Below are 18,342 nucleotides of genomic sequence, written 5' to 3' on the forward strand. Positions count from 1 at the left end.
GCCAATTGGAAAGGCAGTAAATTCATTATTCTACAACATAGTGAATAATTCAGATAAACAACCTCCAATCTTTAAAATCCTGTTTTCTCATTCTTTAATTGTCAAGGCCAGCATTTAAAATTCATTGAGGAACTATTTCTCTGAAATACCCTCTGAAAAATTATAACAGCGATTCTCAAATCTAAACAATAAACAAATCAAACAAAAATACAGAGATATATATAGCTATTCCAAATATACCTTTTAGTTGAATATGACTATATTCATAACTCATAACATGTCCATAAAAATACACAAGGATATTTGGTTGATACCTTCTTTAAAATGCAATTTAGAAATAGCATTCTGATAATAGGAATTTTTTTGTTAATTTTTAATAAAAAGCCATGATTTACAAAGTTACTGATTGTTGAGTTTTAGGCATTTAATAGTTCTACACCAAGCTCTCTACCAGTGTCAACTTCCCTCCACCAGTGTTCTCAGATTCCCTCTCCATTCCAACTCCCACTCTGCCACGTCTGTCAACTTGACAGGCACATTACAACATTTCAATGGTTACTGTTTAGATCTGATGTTTTCAGTTTTGTTGAATCTGTGTTTTGTATATATGGCTATACCCTTCACTCATATCACTAGTATAACTGAAGCCCTGATGCCTGTACACCTATTCTGTCTCATTCTCTAATATGAAGCTTTATTATGCTGTTCAAACCATCCCCAGAATGATCTTCCTCCATGACAGCACTGTCTCCTGACAGAAGGGTTAAGACAATTTAGGCTTACATCATTTAGGTTATAGTCTAACATGGACTGTCTTTTATACAACGAAACTGGGGGTGGGGAGTACTGAAGATAGGGACAGTGTCATGTATGCAGGAGTTGACAATCTGGGAAAAAGACAGAAGGCAATTACAAACATGTATGATACACAGATAAGTGCCAAAACAGAGGCACAAACTAATCACTACTAATGAATATTTTTCTTTAAATGAAGGCTCTCCTTCATTTAAAGAAAAATGAAGGAGAATATCTTGGAATATCACATTTCACTCAAATGAGAGAAAGAATCCGGAGTTCCGACATCCATCGACGATCAAGAATCAGGGAAGCTGTCTCGTTTGCCAAGGTGTCAAAAATCAGATGGGCTGGTCACGTAATGAGATTTAAAGACGACCGCTGGACTAGAGCTGTTACCGACTGGATTCCACGGGATGTCAAAAGACTGTGTGGCCGCCCACCTACCAGATGGTCAGACTTCTTCATCAAGATCATGAACGATCGGTTTGAGGCTCTTCATGTTCCTAGAGCGAACAGACGCCATTGGGCTACACTAGCACGCAACAGGGACAAATGGAGACGTTACTGGCGCCCGCTCGAGCAAACCGACGACTAACGGAAAGTCAAGTGATCAAGTGAAATGAAGGCTCTCCAATTCTTACTGGTCTTTCCTCTTAATTCAAGCATGTAAAAAACAATTAGCAGACTTACTGGTAAGAGGAACAGAGTAAGAAGCAGAAGAGACAGAGACCTTTCAACTTCTGAAATTTTCCTTTTAATGGAAGAGATAGCATGAAACAAATATACAAGAAGAGAAACAATATACTACTACTAATAATGATAGGCTTATATTCATAACTTGTAATACATCAGTGAGTTAAATGTTTGACATATATTTTATCTCACAAATCCCCATATGGTACAGAAGCACTAAGCTGAAGTGGATATGGGTCTCTGGCATCAGATTGTCAGGTCTGGAAGTCTGTCACTTGTTAATGTTTAAGTGGCTTAACCTCACTTTGCCCCAGCTTTCTTGAATGTAAAATGGGATTCATATAAGATTCTATAATATTTAAATATCCACTGATAAGACAAATACTATTTCAGAAATGCTAGGTAATGTATTCATCTTAAACTCTTTTAAATCTGGAATAAATATAAAGTAACAACATTCAGCACATATTGCTGCTATAATAAATAAAGAAAAACACAAAGAAGAATATCTGGCATAAGTGTCTAATATTATCTATTATCTTTTAATCGTATCTATTTTCCAAAAGGAAGGAAGTTAACAAGAAATTTAAATGATATAAAATGTTTGCATATATATACATATATGTCTAGTTTTGCGAAATTTATATTAGAAAGTTCATTTATGTTAGAAAGTTCATGTTTGAAGAATCAGCTATAGCAATAAACAAGATAAAAGTGGGATAAATCATGTTCCAGACAGATGGTAGCATGAATGAAAGCCACAGGAACCACAAACATGTTGTAAAGATGAAAAAAAATACAGCAAAAGAACAAAGAGCAAGTTGGGAGAAATATCCATGGAGAAGAAGGTGCCAGGGACAAGATCCTTCCTTTGAGATCACCCTGAAGAAATTTCCTTTTCCAGACACTAGTGAGAAGCCATGAAGGATTCCAGAGCCAGACTGTCACTGTCCAAAGACCATGTGGAAAAGACAAATTTTATTTCTGAAATTTTGGGGAAACTATATATCTTAAACTCTCTTAAATTCCAGTTCAAAGGCTAATGTTTTAATCCAAAGATAAGAAGAGTTAATTTGGCCTAAAAAAGAATGGTTTTCAACCACCCCATGATTGACATTTTGGGCAGGAGAATTCTTCGCTGTGAGGGATTCCCTGTGATGTAGGATGTTTAGCAGCACCTTTTTTTCCCCATCCATCAGATCTCAGAAGCAATTCCCAAACATGACAACCATAAAAATATCTCCAGATACTGGTAAAGGTCCACTGAGGGCAAAATAATCATTAGTGATGGACTAGAGTGAGCTCAAGTCCATCTGGAGACAGGGACATAGATTCAGAAATGCTAAAGGAAAAAATTAACAGGGCTCATTGATGAACTAATTAGGGGGTAAAGGAGAAACAAGAAAGGAGGTAACATTCCTTCCATTGCTGCTAAGTGGATAATGCAACAATTGATGATTCCATGCACTGAGACAAAAACCTTGGGAATGTGATTGAACTGAGGGACACACTTCGAGTTCATTTTGTGTGGTGCAGAATTTGAGATTTCCCCAGTATAAAATAGACCTGATGCCCCATATGGACTTTGGTATTTAGACTAAACATCAAAAATAAATATGACCAGAGGGTAAAATGTCTTAGAATTATGAGCATAGATATAAGTATGAGCATAGATACAACTATACATGCAAAAAATTTTTAAACACTTCATTTAAAAATACAGTTAAATTCTATTACTTTCATCTCTGGGTACCAGAACATCCCTATGGTAAAAATCATCAACACCCTTCAATGCTGTAACTTACCATCTCACAAAATTATTTCAGTATTTTCAGCCAAACATTTCCAAGTGCACAGGCACAGGCAGAGAGCACTTATACTTGGAAGACAGAGCTAAGCAAAATGTAACTTAACGTATGCATAGTTCACCTCAATCAAGGGTGCTCTTTTGGAGGCTTAATTTGCAAAGCAAAGTTTAAAAATGAAGATCAAGAGTGACTTTTTTTTTTGGTCTCTACTTGTCTTTTTTGCAGAAATCAGTGATCTCCTATCCTAGCATCTTGAATTATATTCTGATTGCAGCTACCTTGACTGAGACCCAAGCATTCCTCATCAGAGCTCAGATTCACTTGATTTCTTCCCTAGTGGTATATGATAAACATAAGAAAGTTCAATACTTAATCACTTCAGAAGTCTAGAATTTTTGAAGGTAGAGTCCATGACCTTGGGGATTACTTGTTGGAAGGGAAAAAATCCCAAGTTCAGTCTATTATTTAACTCCCAAAGTCTTAACCTTGACTCACAGTGTCCCTCACTGCCAAAGGAACTAAAAAGAACATCTGCTGTTTCCAAGTGGCTCTTTTCCAAAAATTATCCTTGGCCAGCATTACAACTCCATTCAACATGACCCTTATACGAGAGAAGTATGTGTGGCTTGTAACTTCCCAGGAAATCTCCATTCATTAAAAACATGTGCTATCTTTTAGGCAATATTATTTTGCAAAAGAATCCCTATAACTCTTTGTAATATCTAGAGAGAATGTCAGATTAACTCTGACTAAATATAAACACAGGGCGGAAAATAATACCCAAGTGTATCCACTTTGTAAAAAAAAAAAAAAACCATTTTCTCACTATGTAGTGAATGTACCTTGCAGAAATTTGAACCACTTACACTTAAGAACTAGTCTCATTTCCAAACACATAGAATACAAAAGCGTAGCTGAATATTCATGTGAAGTCTTCATCAAAGTCACAACTGACTTTAATAGAAGAAACCAGCAGGTAACAACAACATAGGATCAGAAAGGAAGTGGTCACACAATTCAAGGAAGGAACCTGTGCTTACATCTATTATTTTAGAAAGTACTTTTGTTTTCAGTGTTTGCCAGACTGGAAGTACTCACAGCAAGAACTCTGAAAAGAAAAATAATCCTGATGGGCTACAAGTTCTAGATACATATCTATGAAAGAACAGTAGAGAAGGAAGATCCACTTAAACAGTATTTCTATTTATTTTATCCATGTAAAGAGTTCTAAAAACTAACTGATGACTTTTACAAGACAGTCATGAATCATCAGAAAGTGACTGAGAGAATGACTGGAAATAGTAAACAGAGATGGCCAGGTCAGAATGTCTCCTGGGCATCAGATGGCCTATTTTATGTCACATAGGAACCACAAACTCCAAAATGATAGCTTCATTTTCCTATGCCAACTTGACTTTCACAGATGATGTAGATTCTTCTTGAATGGCCCACTCCCTGTCACATCAAAACACTATGATGCGTCTTCATTTCTTTTACCCCTAACTTTCTGATACATCCAGAGAGAAGCTCTCTTAGACCTCCCAAGAATCTCTAGTTTGTTCCCAATGCATGTGTGCTGTCATCTAGCAGGAAAACTTCCTCTTTCCTGGTTTACTACAAGGAACATCTAACTCCTTCCTTTGTAGCCCCCTTCATTGGCCTCCTTCCAATATTTTTTTCATTAGTTATGTCTACAGTATAGTTTGTTCAGGTTTCTCTAATCAGACTTCCATGGTTTCCACTCTCTTTAGCATAAGTTCCAAACTTTTTGACATATTTTATAGCCCTCATTTTATCTAGCTCCTTTTATATCCTCTCTTCCACATCCTGAATTTATACTCCAGTAATAGAAAAACTGCTCCTCCACAGGTCTCTAGGGCCTGGTATTACTTCACCTTCACCTTTTCTTCCTCTTCTAAGTAAGACCAATTCATCCTTCACATCTCTCTTCATTTCCGATGGAAGTCTGGTGAAAAATGCTTCCAACAGATAGCACCCTTATTTTCCCAGATAAAGTACCAATTACACTAGGTTAAAATGTCTGGATAGTATTTCTCACCTAGAATTCAGGAACTTCAGAATTTCAAGACGGTAAGAAAAACTTCCATGTACTTTGAGGCTACAATGGCCAGCTCTACCTCAAATCAGATCAAGGAAGTTTTTAATACAAAAGTAGTTCTTTAGACAACACATCAAAAATCAGTTTTCAAGGGGAAATTGGCTGTAGTAACTAAGGTATAGTGTACAAAAGGAGCTGCTTGGGTAAAATGACAGTCCAGAAAGCAGCATGAAACTTGTGAGACACAGACAGTGGCTTTAAGATGGGCAGTGTGGATGCAGACAAACTGCAAAGCTGGAAGGTGGTTCGACCATGAAATTCCTTACAGCATATCCAAGAATTTCATCCTTTATATTTAAATAATGAGGAGTTATTATAGGGCCATAGACAATTGAGACACTTGCTTTACTATACTTTAGAAACATTACTGTGAATTCAATGAAGGCTATAATGACAGGATTATCAGGGAAGTGTAGGAGAGACCATGATCAGGCCATCACACAGGTTTTATTCAAGAGGTCGTATAGAACTTGGAAGAAATAGATTTGATAAAGAAAACCAAGTAGAAACATTCTTTGCTTTAAAGTCCTGAATTTAGGTGGATGGATAGAGAGAGCAGAAAGACAGGAAAAATATAAGTGCTGATTACTAAAGTACACCAAAAGACAAAGGAAAAATAGAAAAGAAATTCAACTAGTGCATCTTATATCTGGGCGGTGGTTTCCTGCTGGCACCCCTCAGAGTGATAGCACCAGCACCGCGGGTAGGGCATTTGCATTGCACGTGGCTGACCCAGGTTCGATTACTCTGTCCTTCTCAGAGAGCCTGACAAGCTACCAAGAGTATCCCGCCCACACGGCAGAACAAACTCCCTGTGGCATATTTGATATGCCAAAAACTGTAACAAGTATTACAATGGAGACATTACTGGTGCTCACTTGAGCAAATCTATGAACAACAGGAGGACAGTGCTACAGTGACAGTGCTACACATAAAAAGCTATTAAGTCAAGCAAAAACAATATTTTCTTGTCTTATCCACAAAGTTAAAGAATGCAGGCAATAAAGCGGTCAATTTGGCATTGACTTTTCCTTGTAAGGTTAAGGGACAAGTCAGATTTCTATATAGAAGAGAAAATTTTCAGCATATGTTATCATTTGGAAAAACCTAGCCATCAAGGGAAAAAATAACTAGAAGAGAACATAGAGAGAAAAGAAGTTACTTTAGTGGTGGAAGACTTGAATTACTGATTGTAGGTTGTAGAGAAACTGCAGACTACTGCTAAACTGGAACCAATCAACCAATTGCCATGAGCACTACAATAAACTGAGTATACGGATTCTGAAACCTAGACTGGAGAAGGTTCAAAGACTGAAGAACATGCTCTGCATGTTAGAATTCCTCATACCACATGACACCCCAAGCACTGATGGAAGCAACCCCAAGAACTAACCTGAGAATAGTCCTAAACATGAAGAAAGCAACAGAAAAAAATTGCAACCTACAGAAAAACAAAATACATGTTCAAACTGATTACATCTTTAACCAAATTCAAGAGCACTGTCACTGTCACTATCCTCCTGTTGTTCATCAATTTACTCGAGCGGGCCCAGTAATGTCTCCATTGTGAGACTTCGTTGTTACTGTGTTTGGCATATTGGATATATCATGGGGAGCTTGCCAGGCTTTGCCGTGTGGGCAAGATACTCTCAGTAGCTTGCCAGGCTCTCCGAGAGGGGTGGAGGAATCAAACTTGGGTCAGGGAAAAAACAAATATCAGATGATAAAAATTTTACTAATAACAAAAATTATTATCGAGTGAGTGTTAAACTATTTGCATGAACATTTACTCTGCATTTGTTTATTACAATCTGGAGGCTAGTTTCATAGGAAAATTGAAATTATGCAGTTTACTTAAAATACTTGTAAAATAAATTATGCTTTAAGTTATCACTTACTTTGATATAACTAAAGAAATAGCATAAGCATAGGCTGCAGAGTTACCCTAGAGAAAAGTGCATAAATTTTAACCAACTTACATACTTCCTATTGTGAAAAAGATACTGGTAAAAATATAAGACTATTTTAAAAAACTAAAATGATAACACACCTCATGTGGAATCTAAATCTAACATATGCATGTGCCATTTCTGTGAAGCGTCCATGTGATTAATTCATTTAGTTGATTTTCAGTCACTTAACATTGTGCATCATGTACTGAATGTTCATAGTTCCTGTATCTAGAGAGAAGAGATTTGAGAAAGAAGGTTCTTCTTTGGTTAAATAATGTTCCACTTAATTGGGAATGGAGGTGGGAAACATAGTGCACATGTGGTAGCCAAAATAGAACCACAGAAAAACAAAGTGACAAATGAAGAGCTAGGACACATGGACAGTTTGCCTGCATTTATGTCAAAGAGGTGGGAAACAGAGGGTCAGATGGCATAGGACTTTGAAAATTTTGTTTGCCACTTACATGCAGTAAAAAAGTGGCCCTCGGAATGTTGAAGAGGCATCTTGGTAAAGAGGCCTTCAAACAGAAACATGAACACCCAGGCCAGAGATTTTTCTCTTTTCTTTTCTCCTTTCTTTTCTTTTCTTTTCTTTTTTTCTTTTCTTTTCTTTTCTTTTTTTTCTTTTCTTCCCTTGTGACTCGAATTGCTTATCACCATAGCAACCATTTAATTTTCCTTCACTAAATGTTAAAATGTTATTAGGCAACATAAAAGTGTTATGTGATATAACCTAAGATATTGATTTTAAAATCCCTGAAATTATTATTGAAATAATTCAAGATAAACTGCAGAAATAACAAATCATGGCAAGATTCTTCCTGAGCTATAAAAAAACAATAAATTATAAAATGGGAACTTTTATCCCATTATTTTATTATGCAAGATGATATATACTCTCTATCTGTTTTCAGCCTGTCCTGCCTAGATGAAACTACATAATCTGATTAGCTGAAATCACTTTTTCTTTAGTGCCCAATCCTTAATATGGTTCATTTTGTTCTTCATATGCTAAGCTCTACGTGCTCTTCTTTGCTCCACCTGTCCCCCACTTCTCTTTTACTTCCAGATATATATCTGCACACTACTTACATTGGGAACCTACACACTCAGAATTTAAATTCTCACCTTGTTATCTGTGAATACATAGTTTCAGATTCGTCTACTTCGGTTGTTTGATTGTCCAATGTTATATCACCACTCCTCTAATATATCTCCCCTAGTCACATAAACATAAATGTACACATGTTCAGTTCAAAGATTGGTACAGCACAGCAAAGAATTTTAGAGTATTCTAGGGACTTAATATACACTAAAGTGATGACAACACAGGAAGCACCTACAACATGAACATGAAAAATATAACAAGTCCATGAATGGTCTTGGTCACCAGGACATACAACTTCATAATTTCAACTAAAATAGTCATGTTATCCTACTTTCATCTCCAATTTATGAGCACAACTAAATTTAATGGAACATTTCACTTAACCCTATTCTCTGACCTGTAAGGTTTGGAATATAGCAGGGTACTTGCTACATTGAGAATATGCATACTGTTTAAATACCAGAATTCACTACAAAGATGCACTGTGTAATAGAATGGACAACTGTCACTCATCCACATTTAAGAGGAATTACTTTTTAATTAAATTCTCACATAATTTTCAAACCATCAAAATTTTTCTCTCTGATAGCACAGTGGGTATAGAATTTGCCTTGCACACAGCTGACCTGAGTTAGATGCCTGGCACCACAAAAATCACCAGAAGAGATCTCTATGCACAGAGTCAGAAATAAACCCTGAGCAATGCCTATTGTGGCTCCCCAACAACATCATAAAATTTCTCTCTTACCAAAATCATTCCAACCTTAAATTCCAGTGCAGTTCACCCTAATCATGTTCTGAAATGTGGAGCTGTATTCACTGCTGACCTTTCTCAATCCTTCAACTGTTTCTTCAACAGCTTACTGCGTGTCTCCTTTTCTATGATGACCACTGAGTCCTGCAATTTTTTCAAGCCAGCAGGGCTTAGAAACTAGGATAAAATCCCAATAGGAAAGTCTAAAAATGACCTGCTAATATACACAGTGCCAGTGTCCCTGGCAGATACACAATTTTACTATTATAAATGCCAGTGGCAGCACAGTAGGGAGACTAAGCTTTATGTATTATCTAATATGACTAAATTTCCTGAACATAGAGGGAAATTCATTATCAAAGTGTTTAATTTACTGAAGATAAATGTTTTCATGTCTCTCAACAGCAGAGAATAAATTCCCAAAGCCATTTCTTTGGTCTCCTTTTCAGGAATGACATAACTAGTCAAGCAGGGTTATTTTGGGGGGGGAAGTAGGAGAAAAATAGGACTAACTCAAATATAACCACAAAATTTTAAAGAACACTGCTATACTTCCAATCTTAAAAGCCCACATTTATCTGCCCACTAGAACAATAATTTAATGAGTTACTGGGATACTGTTACAGCTATAATACCTGATGAGCTGGCACCAAATCCATCCATTTTCAAATATTTGAAATATTGCTCTTACATAAAAAAAACTTATTTAGGGGCCAGAGAGATAATACAGGAGGCGAAGGTATTTCTCTTGTATGACCCCAATACAGATTCAATCTGGGCACCCCATATGGTGCCCTAAGTGATCCCTGAGTGCAGAGCCAGGAGAAAGCCCTGAGCACTGCTAGATATACCCAAAACAAAACAAAACAAAAACAAAATAACAATTTCACAACAAGAGACATATTTTTGTAATGCCTCTTTTTCACTTCCTATATCACATCTATTTTTCCTCCCAGGACTCACATCATCCAGATGTTTTAGTAAACTGTTTTCTACCAATCAACACAAATGAAGGCCCAATGCTATTACAAACACTTTCTTTTAACACCAAAACTTGACTGTATATGAGTATTACTCTGTGATTTAATTATAAACTTCCCACGCTGCTTCTTTTCAGAAATAAGAAGCATCCAATACCTGAAAAAATCAGAGCAGAAATGATACAGGCAAAAAGGTAAAAAAATGTATTAAGATTTGATACGTCTTTCATCACAGACAGACTTATTTCAAAATAAAAAATCAACTTTTTTCATACATTTTAGATATTTTCCCTGAATTCCATAAAATAAACCCGCTCTTTGGCAATACCAAAAACCCTTGCATGAACAAGCTGAGTATGTTCAGTGCAATGAGGTGAATTTATAAAAAAGTCACTTATAGAAAAGTTACACCAGTTATGGAACTTAGTTTTAAGAAATTATGATTTGATTGTAACACTAAGAATTGTGTCCAGACTAGAAGATAAAGTCTGTTGTACTTAAAGCTACAAATACTCCTTCCTGCATGGCAAATATTCTCTCTGGGAGAATACGGGGTTGGAGATTGCACCACACCTAGTAAATAAGTAGGGCTTATTCTGGCTCTGTGCTCAGAAATCACTAGTGGAAGTTCTGGAGGGCACACCAGCAGTGCTCATGAGGATCAAACTGGGTCAGCATGTGCAAAGCAAATGTCCTCGCCCTGTAGCCCTGTATTATCTTTGACCCACTCTCATTCTTACTTTTAATGAGTCACCTCCTGCCCAGGGCCACGCCCATCACTGCTCTGAGGGCCATGTTGTACCTGAGATCCAATTTGGTGCCTCTCATTTGCAAAGCTCGAGTTTCACCACTTTAAGCCCTAGCCTTAGCCCAAAGGGATGGCATATTTATCTGCAAAGAACCAGATCTTCAATCAGTTGGTATTGTCTCTGGACTAGTGAGGGGAAAAAGTGAAGATATACCTACCCAGAACAGTGGGAGGGATGAGGAGGGTGGAGAAAATAAAAAGTAACAAAATCCAACAATATCCAGTAGTTGTCACAGTCCAACTGTGTGCTATCCAGTAGCTCTCATACCTACTTCTTTGATAACTGGTTAATGACATGGACAAACAAATTATGTGTCATGTTTCCCTGAATGTAATCCATTCAGATATACAGATGAAACACTAAGCTGTTCCTTTAGCATTATATAATTGACACAGATAGCAAAGTTTATTACAGAAGAATAACTTTCTGAGTTAAGAATAGCAGTGGATAGAGTGAAGGTACACTATACTAAAGCAGTTACTAGAAGCACATACAAATAACACAGGGCATTTGCTCACTAATTTTTTAAAACTCTATTATTTTCTAAGTGCCAGTCACTGAATACAGTGTCTAGGTTATATTGTTAAACAAAGCTCATTCTTTTCCATGAAGGAACTTCAGGGATGTTTTCTAAAGGTTTTCAGAAAATAAGAAGCTACTAAAAAATTATAAATGGGGTCATAGTACCACAAAGAGGTAAGAATGGGCTGCTAGGGAAGGACTTGGAAATGGCTTTCCAAGGCTTAAAATACTGGAAGACAATAATTGAGACTTAACTGAAAACATTTTTAAGGCAATATCCATATAAAGGAGGGAAGCTAAACTGTGATATATTTCACAATAATATTTTAAACACTGAGAATAAAATATACTGAGCAAAAAAGGTGTCAAGCTCACCATTCAAGGGAGAGGTGTGCAGCTTTTCTGAAGCTTAGGAAAAATAGAATGCCATTTTAAAAATCACATTCAAATATACCCCTGGGCTAACATCATCCCAGAATTCGTGTGCAATTATTTATTTGTTGTTTGGCAGAGTATCTTATCACTAGCCAACACACCTGTTATGCCACAACATTTACATAGAAAAATCACGTTGTTTTGCTGAGAAATCTTGCTGCCCTCTAAAATGTCTAAGATGTTTAAGACTGATGAAGACTAATTCATGTGCATTTAGATTTATAAAGATTTTTCTCATGCCATTCTTCAGATTCCTTTAATATTTTCTATCAATTCATTTCCTCATATCAAGCATTAAAATGCCACATCACAATTACTCTACTTCTCTGAATTTCTAGTAAATGACATTTTTACTATAGTTGAAGAGTTCTGAACTAGGGGAAATAAAGACACATAAATAGAGCCATCATATAGTATTTTATGTTATAGACACTATTACTATTTATTTTTAGTGTTGTAAAGAGACTCACACCTAGAATTTGGCATAATAATGTAGAATTAGGAACATGGGTCAAGTCTAGGAGAGCTAACAAAGAGATAAACCCCCTAATTTACTACTTACTGGTTCCAAGCTGCTAGACTTTCATTGGTAAAACGAGGATACTAAGAATTTAATCTTTTATGAAATGACATATAAAACATTTAGTGGATCCCCAGATACCTGGAGAGATACTCTAAAAGTATTTTCAATATTATAGATTAAATTGTCTTTGTATTCCTTAAATATAAAAACAAATTCTAAAAAATTAAGCAAAAAGTAATTACTTTGATTCAATCATATAGTTAGGACTCAGGAACTTTATCATGTATCTGGGGAACAAAATACCTTGATAACAGAAGTATCCAAGGTAATTTTGAATGGTAGTCTGACCATGAATAAAATTCATATAAGTAATTCTTCGACAAAATGCTAGGAAATCAAATCCAATAACATATTAAAGACATTAAACACCATGACCAAGTAGGATTTTTCCAGGAATGCAAAGTTACTATGTTTCAAGAGTTCTGAACTGGCAAAGGTTCAGCAATATAATAAACTACACATTACAGAAACAAATGGGTAAAAAAGAGGCACATGGTTTTGTCAATTGCTGCATTTACCAAAATTCAACATCCTTTCATGAAAAAAGCACTCAGGAAATTAGAAATAAGATGAATCCTCCTCAACATGGAAAAGAACATTTACAAAAACACACAGCTAGATAAAAGAATTCTTATAGAGAATGGAAAACTTCACTGCAAAGGATCTGGAATGAGACAAAAATGCCACTTTCATCACTGCTATTGAACATTGCAGTGAAATTTCATGATTGAAAAATTACACAAGGAAAATGGGGAAAAGTCACCAAATCAGGAGAAAAAAGAAAAACTATCCTTTATAGAGAGTCTATATTCTATACATCAGGTGGTCCAAAGCTACTTATTCCTTTTGTAAAAAAACAAATCACTCAGTGTTCCCCTGGAAATCTATTCTCTTTAAGTGAAAGATTTAAAATTGTCAAGATATCAGTATTATCCACCCTAGCTTTTATTTTCTTTTAGGGTCACACCCCTAATGCTCAGGGGTTACTTCTGGCTTTGCACTCATGAATTACTCCTGGCAGTGCTCAGGGGGCTATATGGGATGTTGGGGGAACAAACTGGGGTGGGCCGCGTACAAAGCAAATGCCCCACCCGCTGTACTATTGCTCCAGCCCCAACCCCAACTTTTTAAAAATATGGAACGCTTCACAAATTTGTATGTCATCCTTGTGCAGGGGCCATGATAATCTTCTCTGTATCATTCCAATCTTAGTATATGTGCTGCCAAAGCGAGCACAATGTCAGTATTATCCAAAGTGATCCATAAAGTCAACTCAATTTTTAAACAAAGAACTCCACACCGATTTTAAAGATGAAAATGATAATCCTGAAGTTTATATGGAATTTTAAAAGGACTGAAATAGTCAAGTCTTCTAAATGAGAACAAAGTTGGAATACTCATACTTGTTTCATAATGTACAACAAAGTTATAGTAATCAAAACAGTGTGGTGCTTGCATAAGCATAAGCGTGTAGACCAATGAATTCAACTGAGAATCCAAAAATAAATCTTTTATCTATGGTCAATTAATTTTGACATATGTGTTAATTCTATTCAGTATGTAAATAATAATGCCATCAAAATGATGTTTTGACAAATTCCACATGCAAAATAATACATAAATAAAAAGTTCAACATTTAAATCATGTATAGAAAATAAAAAATTGGACTTAAAGTGGATGGAAAATCTAAATATAATTTCTAACGATAAGATTGTAAGAAAAAAAACCCAGAGGAGAATAAAACACTAAAAAGCATGACTAAGAAAAAAAGCAATAAAATGAACACATCAAAAGTGACAACCTGTGCATTGTATGTAGGACACTATCATAAAAGTATCATAAAAGTGAAAAATCTAAAGAACACGGTGAAAAAGTTGCAAATAATTATCTGTAAGGATTTAATTAGCAGTTTCAAAAAGAGCTATAATTCAACAAAAAGACAAACAATCCAATTTAAAAATGGGCAAAGAATTTGAATAGACATTTCTACAAAGACGATACACAAATAGTCAATATGTCCATAAAAAGATGTTCAAAATCATTAACCATTAGGGAAATGCAAATTCAGATCACAAAGACAAACTATTTCACACCCCCTAGGATTGCTATAATTAAAAGAACAGAAAATAACAAGTGTTGGTTAAGACGTGGAGAAATGGAAGCCTCATGCATTCTGGTGGGAAAGGATAATGGTACAGCTGCTGTGGAAAAGTTTGGCAATATCCCAAAAGTTTACATGTAGAATTGTTGTACTACCCAGCAGTTCTACTCTGAGTAATATATATCCCAAATAATTTAATACAGGATGCCAATATTCACTATAATTTTTATTCACAATAAGCCAAAAGTTGGAACCCAAAAGTCCACCAACAGATAAAATGCAGCATTTATAGTGGACTGTTAGTCAGCCACAGCAGCAGTAAAGTTTTAATACTTGCTAGATACCTTGAAATGCATGTATATATCTTAAAATCATTATACTGAATGAAATAACTCAGACACAAGATACATATATTGTCTGATTGTATATGAAACCTAAATATATATTCTTAGAGAGGGAAAAACGAAAGAATGATTGCCAGGGGTAAATAAAATTGACAGGTGAAGAATCAGTGTTTAACAGATACAGAATTTCCTTGTGATGATAAAATTTTAGAAATAATGATGGTGGTTGCATGTCACTGTGAATTCATCAAATATTTCAAATATTCATCAAATATTTTCCACTTTTATATGTAATTTAAATGCTGAACTCTTTATTTATTATTTTGCATGTGGAATTTTTTTGTCCAGAACTGCACACTTAAAATGATATACAGACAACATTGGGGGAAGGGGGATTGGCATAATTTACTATATATACCTAATAGTATATAAAACAAGCATGTTGGTAAGTTCCATGTCAGATCATTTAAGATATATTTCCTCTAAAACCAAAAAAACAGACATGTGGTCAAACTAGTTGAACAAATGAGCAATTTCATGAAAAAAAAAAGAGTTAATTTTTTTATGTGCTGTCTAGGTAACTAAACCTTGATACTGTTGGTGTTGTTTTAAAACCATACTGTGGGACTAGAGTGATAATACAGAGTATAGCAGTTAGGGTGCTTATCTTGTGTGTTGCTGACCCAAGTTTGATTCCTAGACTATATGGTCCCCTGAGAACTTTCAGGAATGATTCCAGAGTGCAGAGCCAGGTTTAACCCTGAGCATTGTCAGTTGCAGTTCCCCCAAAAACAATTTTTAAAAATGCACTCCATTATTATTAATTCAACATTAGTAAAGAATATCTTACACTTATTTCAGAGATCAAGTAGATCAAAGATAATACTTCACAAATATTGAGACACTTTCACATGGTTTGCTGCTAATAATTTTTAGAAAATAATGCTGTTGAATATAATTCCATCCCCTTGAGATGCATGTAAAAATCTCACTAACCTCAAGGCAACACCTTATGAATTAAATGCACTTGTTTTTTTTCACTGAACTATTCAATAAAAATGAATATACTAGCATGTATTTCCACTTATTAAAACACAAAACAGCTTCTTAGAAAAGCAGATTTATCACGATGCCAAAAAGTTAATTGCTTGTTATATTGTGTTAAGGCAAAACATGAATTCTTCCTTACCATTTTTAACATTATGAATAAAAAGCATTTAAACATTTCTTCCATTTGGTTCCCACTGAAATACATATACAAGCTTCCCAAAGGGGAAAACATTGGAATTGTCAAATTTTAAAAAATGGAGAACATATTTTGTACAAACAAGAATTCTTGCTGATATTTTTATCAGGATTTGAAAGAATAGCAACTTTGTATACTCTAACATTTTAAACTATAGGTATATCTCAGTTAATTTAAAAAAACCTTCAAATTCTTAAAAAAAAACACAATAAGACCTTTAAAAAGCATTTTGAGCATAAACAAGTGATATACTAAATATTTTGTGTAAAATTATGTCAGGCAATCTTTGTCAAATACAGCAGTTGAGTTATAGTTTTCTTGTTGATTTCTAGATATAAAAATTCTATAATCTCAGAGAAAAACATCTTAGCACTTATCTATACCACTAAAGTATCTGCAAAGATTGCATCAGCATCCTCTTCCCAAATTGCCCAGTTGTTTTCTTTTCCACATCAATCTACATGAGTCACAAAAATTAGCCAGTAAAGAAACAAGCACTCCTGTGTGATTGTTAACTTTTTGCAGGGTGATGGTCTTTGTGCAACCAGCAAATCTCCTCTCCATGGAAACTAACACAAAACTTCAAATCCTAGTACCTCTGCTAGCTCTGGATCCTGATATATGGCTCTCTCCAATATCTAATATCCCCAGTGTCTCACATCCCCAGTGTTTTTAAATATTTAATTATCGATTTGAGGGGAATATGGGTTGGACCATATCTGGTGGTATTTATGGGCTATTCCTGGATCTGTGGCTCAGGAGACCAAATTCACTGCCAGGGAATTGAACCAGGGTCAGTAGCATGAACGTGCCTTACCATCTGTCCTATCTATCTGATCCTTCAAAAATCCTCTTCATCTCACACAAGTCTTTGTTCCCTTTTCTTTTCCAAAGCTCCATCTTTTCAAACTACCTTATTTCCAGAACCTCTAATCGGCCTTTGAACTGTTAAGCACCCACACAAAGATCAGTAGGAGTCTGAACTGGGGAACAACATAAAAGTGGATTGAAGCCACTTCACAGGACAGTGATGTCTCGACATCTGGGGAGCCTGAGAACTAACTAGACACACAAGGGGAATTGATGACAATTGCAACCTTTATATTTTTATCTCTAGCTCAAATTAATATAAACATGCTGGAATGAATATATGTGTGAATGGAGCTATAGCACAACAGATAGGGTGGTTGCCTTGCATGCGGCTGACCCAGGTTCGATTCCTCTATCCCTCTCGGAGAGCCTGGAAAGCTAAGGAGTGTATCCCGCCCACATGGCAACACCTGCCAAGCTCCCCATGACATATTCAATATGCCAAAAACAATAACAAGTCTCACGGTGGAGATATTACTCGAGCAAATCGATAAACAATAGGACAGTGCTACAGTGCTACAGTGTACAGTGTACAGTGTACAGTGTACACTGTACAGTGTACAGTGTACAGTGCTACAGTGCTACAGACCATTAATATAATTTTCAAAATCATTCCAGGAATGTTATTTTGGCACATACACATCTCACTTTAGAGGAATATAGACACTAGAGATAACAATACAGGGAATTTTTTCCCCTGCAATGTTATAAACTGCAGTTTTTAAAGTTCAATAATGTAACTATGTTAAATTTATGAATTTCTTTTGGTTAAGAGCCATCTGGTTATAACGTGTAGCATAAGATACATTGATGGTTACCTTTGATTACCATCTTAGTGGTTCCCTGACCTGTCACTGCATCCTTGAGCCCTAGCACTGAGCCAGTTATCATGAGGACAATCACCAGTGGGCACCTGAACACTTTTATGAAGATCCATCCAAGGAAGAGTAGACATATTAATGGGTAATATTATATATGCACCTAAATGGAAAAAAAAAGATTAGTAGTACACAGACAACTTGCCAAGTTCAGTGCAAACATTAACAGAGATTGTTATAGTAAACATATCTGTATAAATATATAAAGCACTATTCTCCCTGCCTCAGGTAGCCACCTAAATCAGAATCTTAATATAGTAGGTAAACAAGTCCATCCATTTTGTTTTCTGGTCACTTGCAGTGATTTCTCCAAGTAACTTCTGTATGTTCATCAAGTAACA

The 18,342-nt window shown here is 35.6% G+C and overlaps 1 protein-coding gene and 1 non-coding gene across 10 annotated transcripts in view; both read right to left on the minus strand.

Annotated features, from left to right (window-relative positions):
* NPAS3 (neuronal PAS domain protein 3) overlaps positions 1–18,342 on the minus strand; it is a 1,011,636-nt gene that overhangs the window by 728,876 nt on the left and 264,418 nt on the right. The gene's annotated exons all lie outside the window — the stretch shown is intronic.
* LOC130042149 (U6 spliceosomal RNA) lies at positions 13,691–13,797 on the minus strand. Its single transcript, XR_008795123.1, has one exon. It is a non-coding gene; the product is annotated as a U6 spliceosomal RNA (small nuclear RNA).

The sequence above is a fragment of the Sorex fumeus genome, unplaced genomic scaffold, assembly GCF_029834395.1.
Source record: "Sorex fumeus unplaced genomic scaffold, SorFum_2.1 ptg000098l, whole genome shotgun sequence".
NCBI lineage: Eukaryota > Metazoa > Chordata > Mammalia > Eulipotyphla > Soricidae > Sorex > Sorex fumeus.